The sequence below is a fragment of the Leptodactylus fuscus genome, chromosome 8 (assembly GCF_031893055.1).
Source record: "Leptodactylus fuscus isolate aLepFus1 chromosome 8, aLepFus1.hap2, whole genome shotgun sequence".
Classification (NCBI taxonomy): Eukaryota; Metazoa; Chordata; class Amphibia; order Anura; family Leptodactylidae; genus Leptodactylus; species Leptodactylus fuscus.
This window is the reverse complement of record NC_134272.1, coordinates 27,165,430-27,173,446: the sequence shown is the minus strand read 5'-3', so window position 1 is coordinate 27,173,446 and position 8,017 is coordinate 27,165,430. Positions and strand designations below refer to the sequence as shown.

Sequence of the window (8,017 nt, the reverse complement as noted above, 5' to 3'; positions counted from 1 at the left end):
AAGTAACCGACGCATGCGCAGTGTAGAAACATTAACAGCGCAGGCGCCGCAACATCGATTAGGCGTGAAGGGCTGTAGCGAGGCGGCTGAGATAACGGGACGTGCGGGAGATTAGGACGTGGTCGCTGTGCTAGTGACATAACTGGCAGCAGGGAAATTAATAGGAAATATTGGGACATAGAAAGCAATTCTCCAGACACAACCCTTAAAGTCACCATGTTGTGTTCAGTCAGGTGTCACATGGGAGTTTTTTTGGTCCTGAATTTGGCACGGAGGCCGCCTCAGATTCTGGAGCAAAAAATGGCTGTCCGCGACTGGATGCCGGTGCAGTGTGTATAGTGCAACGGCATCCAGACGCGGAAGTCCGCCCTGGATTAGGCCCAAATGAATGGGCCTAGTCAGGGGGGAGTGACGCGCCGCCGTCTCCCACGGCTGATTCCGCTGCGGAGGATAGGGCGTTGCTTCTATTTTGCGCAATTGGAACAAACCCGCTCGCAGAAAAACGAAATGCCTGGCTCCCATTGAATTCAATGGGAGGCGGTATTTTAATCCGGAATTTGACGTGGAGTCCGAACTCCACCGTGTGAACTTAGCCTAAGGCTGTGTTCACATTTGCGTTCCAGAGACTCCGCCGCAGATTCTGCCTAAAATTTCCTGCAAGGAGGACCCTTTAGTATAAAACTGGCAGAAACCTGGTGGACCCCATTATTGTCTATGAGTCCACAGGTAAGCGGACAGGGTCTCTGTCCTTCGGGTGCCCCCATACAGACCTGGATGATGGAGATCTAAACTCTAATGTGAACCTAACAGAAGCCAAAGACCAGGAGTGACTCCCAAGACACAGAAGAGGCGTAACTCTATCCATTATACCTTCTCTTGGAGTAACTCACCTCATCGATCCCCCGCCGCTGCCGTTCGCAGGGCTTTGGAGTTGGAAAAAGTTACCGTCTGTGGCCTCAAAATAAAATGGTTTCTTCCCTATACAATTACGAGTATAGTTAGTCATTCATTCATTTTTCTTAAAGAGAACCTTTCATGTCCTCATTGATGCGTGGTATTATATACCACTTGAAAGCCGACAGGGCGCTGAATTTATGTGGCCCGGTGCTGAAGATAGTGATGCTGTTAATTTCGGCATGGGTATCTCCCCACCGTCAAAAGGGCGGGCCTCACAGTACTCCTCCATAGCCTTGTACTGTTAGGGGGCATTCCTCACAGCGATGACACTAGGCTGTAAGGCCCGTTCTTCTGACAGTGGGAAGATATCACTGCCGAGATTAACAGCAACAATGTCTGCAGCATCATGGCACATAACGGGAGAGCTGACAGTGCACTGAATTCAACGCAGTCGACTTTCTAGCGATATATAATAGAAGACATCAACGAAGACATGAGGGTTTCTCTTTAGATTCCAGTAGCTTTACAGCTTCTACCTGACCATGGCTGGATGCAATAAAAAATTTTTTTGGAGGAGTCTTCAGTAGTTGATACCTTTTTTAATGGCTAACTAAAAATGACATATTGCGAGCTTTCGGGAGTACTAAAAAGGTCCCTTCATCAGGCTGGTACCAATGAAGGCGTGCAGTCAGAGTCACTGGTTTGGACTACTGGTTCCTGTCCCCTCCTGTACTCTATATCTTGATCCCTCTCGAAACAACGCTCTGTCACTCTGACTGCAGCAGGAACCTGATCTGTTCAGAGGCATATATGTACTTGGCAACATTTGCCATGGGGTAGGTTTGTAGGGGCATAGCTTGCCATTGAGTGCTGTTTATCACACGTGATAAGCAGAGTGCTGGAATCACAGTATAGCGCCCCCAGGTTTCTGACACATGTGTGGTAAAGTGCAGGTCTTGTGTAGGCCTCAGCCCAGGTGTGGGTCCTAGGCTTGGTACTGGGCCATAAAAGGCTGCAGAGTCTCCGCTTCAGGACAGATCCTGGGAGCGAGAGGAGGCGTCTTGGTCTATCCTGAAATACTGACAGTCTAGAGAGTCTGTACTGTGCTGTTTTGTTTGTTCGTGTGGTTGGTAGTAAGCCACACGTATAGTTAGCATCATACTGTTTAGTTAGTGCTCAGATGAGCAGGTTTTTGTTTGATGTTTTTGCCTGAAGTTAAAGCTGTATTTTATTTTGCGCCTGAAGTGAAAGTTTATTTATTTTGCTATCTTTCTAACTACACCTGATTGCATCAATGCTGCTACTGAGCTACCCTCCCCACACATAGGTTAAACACTTTTTTTTTTCTATATATGCCCTGTATGTTACCCTCATTATAAGGACCCTACAAAAAGAATAGTATAGAGGGAAAGGTTTTCCCATGTCTGATCTCAGACATTTGATGTCACACTTAAAGGGATTCTATCATTGGATTTTTGAAGGTCTAACTGACACCACATAGAAATGGCCTTTATTAAGGCTATACATATCCTTCCTTTATTTCCACTGTCCTCGCCCCCTGTTTTCACGTTATTCCTGGTTTACAGTTTATGCAAATGAAGCTGAGACAGCACAGGGGGCGTTCCCCATTCATCAGCCCCTGCAACACTGCCTATGTGTATTTTCATCACGCCCCCTACTCCTTTTTACAGATTTTTCGCCGATGTTATTATCTTCGGGAATCAAAATCCCATGAATGGGGCAGTCGGCTCTACCTCTTCGGGTTCGGGCAGAGCCGACAGTGCATGCTCCACCCGCCATCTTGATTCGATAACTACACAAGAGTACTGCACCTGTATAGTTCTATGAAGTGCTCTAAGCATACTCCATAGAACTATACAAGCGTTCTGCCACTTGCGTCCGATGCAGATGTACCATTTATCCTGAACAAAAGCTGATGCCTGCACGAAACCTAGATATACAGCAGCTTCACAAGAAAAGTCCGTCCACACCCGCTGACATCTCTTCATACAACATCAAAAGCTCTGTTGCTCTTACCTGATTCTGGTATACAGAGGTGGATTATGGCTACCATTCACCAGGCTTACTATATACTGTAGATACACTACCAGAAGCAAGTTTACTATACAGACAAGGAACATAAACAGTCTGTACACACGTTGATAGGAGACGGTAACAAATTACTACAGAGATATGTTACGAGAACCAGTTTCACTACATAAATCTGATAGAAGAGCCAAGGCTCAAATCCCTATTTAACACTGCACTGGCACAGCGCAACACACTCCCTCCAAAGATTTCAAGGGATATATCGGGACGTGGGGCTGAATTTCTCAAAAAGCGGAACAGTTCTTGAAATTCAGGTCTGTACCAATGGGGCCAGGATGGTTCAGAGGTATCGGGACCAGCAGGGTGACTTTTAGGAAGGCACCAGCAAATTTACATGGGGGCAATAACCAGGGTAGCAGACATAGCAGATGCTATGGGGCCAAAAAGCTAAGGGTCCCATTTTCGGTGAGAACTAGGGTGCAATTAGGGATAACTAGGGAGTGGGGAAGTGGGAAACTGACTGCACCTTCATTACTTACTGGGACATCATAATGCCTGCATGTGACATCATTATAATTAATGTCTTCCGATACTATGATGTCACAGCGTACACTGATACCGTATGTTTTGCATTATGCCTGTTCTGTGACATAACTGTTATTTTCCCTGTACCATGACATGACTGTGTGCATTATCCTGTGCTGTGACATCCCTACACCCTATAAGATATATCAATAAACTGTATAGGGAATTTATCTGAGATGGGTGGGGGAATGAGAATCCCTTTTCACATCTTACAACAACTTAAACTGAATTTTGGATACCGCCAGAATTATTTCGGATTGTACTCAGGTCACATCATTTAATATGATGGTGATACTTGACCAATCTCTGGTCCCCCATATTGCTCTCCCAAACTTACTGTGTTTCTCCAAAAATAAGACAGTCTTATATTATTATTTTCTCTGAAAAAAGGTTTAGTGCTTATTTTCGGGGTAGGTCTTATTTTTCTGATTCACTCTGGACCAATCTTGTAAAATAGGCCAAGTTCACGCAGAGTTTTTTGGCGCGGATGTTGATGCGGATTCCGCCTGAAAAAAACAACAGGAGTCAATGGGAGGTGGATTTGAACGCAGATTTTGACACAGAATTGTCAAAAACTGTTTAAAAAACCGCTAGCGGTTTTTCCGCCTCTCGTAAATCACATGACCATGGTCAGAGTTTTATCCTCTAGAAGTACCAGAATGAATAATAGAGAGACGAAATCTAGAAAACCACAAGGAATTGATACAGAAAGTATATTGGAAAATTGTATATCTTTTTATTGTACATTTGTTTATCAATATTGGTCTGCCCCTTTAAGTAAACTTAGGGCTAGTTCACATGGGTTCCGCGTGAACACATTCTGTCGTGGCTTTCCACTCTGGAATAAGCCCAAATGAATGGGCATAATCCAGAGGGTGCTGTTGCCAGGCGGACGCCATGGTTGAATCAGCTATGGAATCCGCCTGAAGAAAGTGCAGCTCGCTTCTTTTTTCCGCGAGCGGGAATAAACCAGTAGCGTAAAAAAGATCGCTAGCGGTGTGCATAGACCTCTATTCTGAGGGGGCGGATTTTGAGGTGGATTCCACGTCAAAATCCGCCCCCTCTTGCCCCGTGTGAACTAGCCCTTACCAGGACTCTCTCTCTCTCTAAACTCTTTGTCTGGCAGTGGCCCCCTCTATCTCTTGTATGCTAAGGTGGAGGTGTTGTAGTGAAGTGGCTGTGTCTGTAGGAGCGAGCAGGGGTGTCACCTGACGTCTGGTCATGTAGGTAGCCAAGCCCGCAGCATAGTATTGCCTGGGAGGTGGGAACCAGGAGGCAACACTGGAAGGGGAGGCAGGAGGTGGGACTCAGTAGCGGGTAAGCATAGTTTGCCCTGCTGTTGCGGAAGGTAACAGGGCACTTGTGTAGGACAATTCTCCAATGAGGTCATACGACATTTCCTAGTGCTGGAGGCTCTTGGCCTTTTGGCTAAGCCAAGTGTACTATCTGTTCTTATCAGTTTACTATCTGATACGTCCCTATCTGGGGACCATATATTAAATGGATTTTTGGAACAGGGCAATGGAATTAGAGCTTGCTGTGTCCACTCCATGCATTGCCCTGGTATTGCAGTATCTCCCTAGTGCTGAAGGCACTGACTGAAACTAGGGCTTATTTTTGGAATAGTGCATATATTTCAAGCCTACTCCAAAAACCCTTCAAAATCAAGCAAGGGCTTATTTCCAGGATAGGGCTTATTTTAGGAGAACCAGGGTGAGCTTTTGTTTTATCTTGTTTTGTTTGGTATGTCTCTTTTTGTATAACTGGCCTTACTACTAAACTGAAGCATTCTTTTGGCAGCCAAACCACAGAACTCCCAAATAGACAAGCCTTTGTACAATGTATCCCATGGCCCTATGCTGTAGGTTCTAATACTCTTTAGTTACTAGGACGTGCCCGTTGTATGACGCACCACCATACAGGCTCTCTCCAGAGCTCGCTTTCAAAACCACATTGGGAACGTGACAGTGGATTTGTCTCACTGCGTCTTAGACTTTGTTATCTCATTGACTTTGATACTGTAGTGTGGTAACAGAGATGGCCTTGTCAGATACTGCGGTTAGTGCTGCCTGCACGAAATATTGAACTGTTTGTTTTTTGTATTCAATTTGAAAAAGTTTAATAAACACATAAAAAACCTTCATAAATAAATATTAAATGTCTACATAAAAAACTTTGTAATATATCTTATTAAAGAAATCCTTTCGCTCCTCCTCTTATTAAAGGCTGTATTATACAGACAGCTTTCAAGACCCCAAAGTGCCGATCAACGAGAAACAGTAATCGACGCTTGTTTGCCTATGTCTAAGGGCTCGTTCACACGGGGGCGCTATGGCGGATTTTGGCACCGAGAGTGACGCAGGAAGCCGCATCACTCTCGGGTCAAAACCCGCCTGCCACGACTGTCGCAGCTTCCCCCCTCCGGAGTCGGTTCAAATGAATGGGACAACTCTGGAGGTTGCTGCCGCCAGGTGGAAGCCGCGGCTCAGTGAGCTGCAGCATCCGCCTGAAGAAAGGGCAGCTTGCAGAATGCTAGTGGTCTCCATAGACCACCATTGTATGGAGGCGGATTTTGAGGTGAAATCTGCTGTCAAAATCCGCCTCCTTGCCCCTGTGTAAACTAGCCCTAATTACTGGGGCCGAAGCTACGGAACTCTCTGTCCCAGGAAGTGATGATAGTGGATTCATTGTACAAGTTCAGAGAGCCTGGATGCCTTTCTCCAAGAGAACAATATTACGAGTTATGGGTTCTAGATTTTAAGGACACGTTGATCCAGGGTTTTATACTCACTGCCAGATTGGAGTTGGGAAGGAATTATTTTCCCCTGAAATGGAGCAATTAGCATAAACCTCATGAGGTTTTTTTTGCCTTCCCTGGATCAACACTGTAGGGATTGTAGGGTTATACAGGTTGGACTTGATGGACTGATGTCTTCATCCAACCTCATCTACTATGTAACTATGATATAAACAGCCAAACAACAAGCATTCGTTCATTGGTCGGCTGATCGCCAGCTGTATAAGACTAGGTTTATTCATTGTTTTCTGCAGAACTCCATGGCGTTAATTGTAGTAATAAATAGCACATGTACATGCAATTCATCTGCATGCCAAGTGCTAGTTAACACAGAGTTTTTTGGCAGCGGATTTTGCGCAGAATCCGGCTCAAAATCCACCTCCCAAAATAGCTCCCATTGACTTCAATGGGAGCCAATTGCTTCTTTTTTCCGCTAGCCAATAGTGGAAAAAAGAAGCGAGATGACCTCTGTTGCCCTGGCTGACTCAGCTGCGGCATCCACAGCGCAAGACTCCCTCCGATTAGGCCCATTCATTCGGGCCTAATCCAGAGCAGAATGACACAACGGGATGCCAGTGCATACCCTAAGATTTTTCAATTTAATGGCCATTACCAGACAGGTAAAATGTATAATAACATATGCTACTAATTACTGCGATTAAAACTTGCATGTGGTTCTTCATTAAAAAAGCGCTGTGTACACCCAGCCTGAAACAGAGCTGTTATCAGCAACGAGTGTTCCTAGGAGTGCTGGTATTAGCCCCGTATATAGGCCCATCTAATAGGGCCTTAACCCCTTCCCGACATGCGCCGTAATAGTACGGCGCATGTCGGGTCTGTAACTATGGCGACCGCCCGGGAGCCGGGCGGCCGCCATAGCCGCCGGGTGTCTACTGCTTTAAGCAGTAGACAACCGGCTCTAATGCCTCCGATCGGTCCGGGGCATTAACCCCTCCGGCGCCACGGTCAAAGGCGCCGGAGGCGCCATTTTCCCGGCGGCACATGGGCGCCGCCATTTTGGCCGGGATCGCCGGCTCCTGGAGCATGCTCCAGGGCCGACCCCCCGTTGCCATGACAGCCGGGAGCCTGAACAAGGCTCCCAGGCTTGTCTGCAAATCCTCTCTTTTGCAGGCTGGTCTATGCAGCAATGCATTGCATGCATTAGCATTGTAATGCATTGCATTAGTGATCAGACCCCCTGGGGTTCAACACCCCTAGGGGGTCTAATAAATGCAAAAAAAAAAAAAAAAAAAGTTAAAAAAATATAAAAAGAATTAAAAGTTCAAATCACCCCCCTTTCCCTAGAACACATATAAAAGTAGTTAAAAACTGTGAAACATATACACATTAGGTATCCCTGTGTCCGAAATTGCCCGCTCTACAAATCTATAAAAATATTTTTCCTGTTCGGTAAACGCCGTAGCGGGAAAAATAGTCGAAAGTGCCAAACCGCCGTTTTTTCACTGTTTTGATTCTGATAAAAATTTGAATAAAAAGTGATCAAAGCAATAACATTTCCCGAAAATGGTAGAACTAAAAAGTACACCCGGCCCCGCAAAAAAAAACGCCCTATGCATCCCCGTACACTTACGTATAAAAAAGTTACGGCCGTCGGAATATGGCGACTTTTAGAAAAAAAATTTTTTAACACAGTTTTGGAATTTTTTTAGGGGTCAAAATGTAAATAAA

The 8,017-nt window shown here is 45.5% G+C and overlaps 1 non-coding gene across 1 annotated transcript; it reads left to right on the top strand.

Moving 5' to 3' along the window:
• Nucleotides 1–4,940: 4,940 nt before the first annotated feature.
• LOC142217746 (U2 spliceosomal RNA) lies at nucleotides 4,941–5,131 on the top strand. The gene has a single exon (XR_012717400.1). It is a non-coding gene; the product is annotated as a U2 spliceosomal RNA (small nuclear RNA).
• The last annotated feature ends 2,886 nt before the right edge of the window (nucleotides 5,132–8,017 follow it).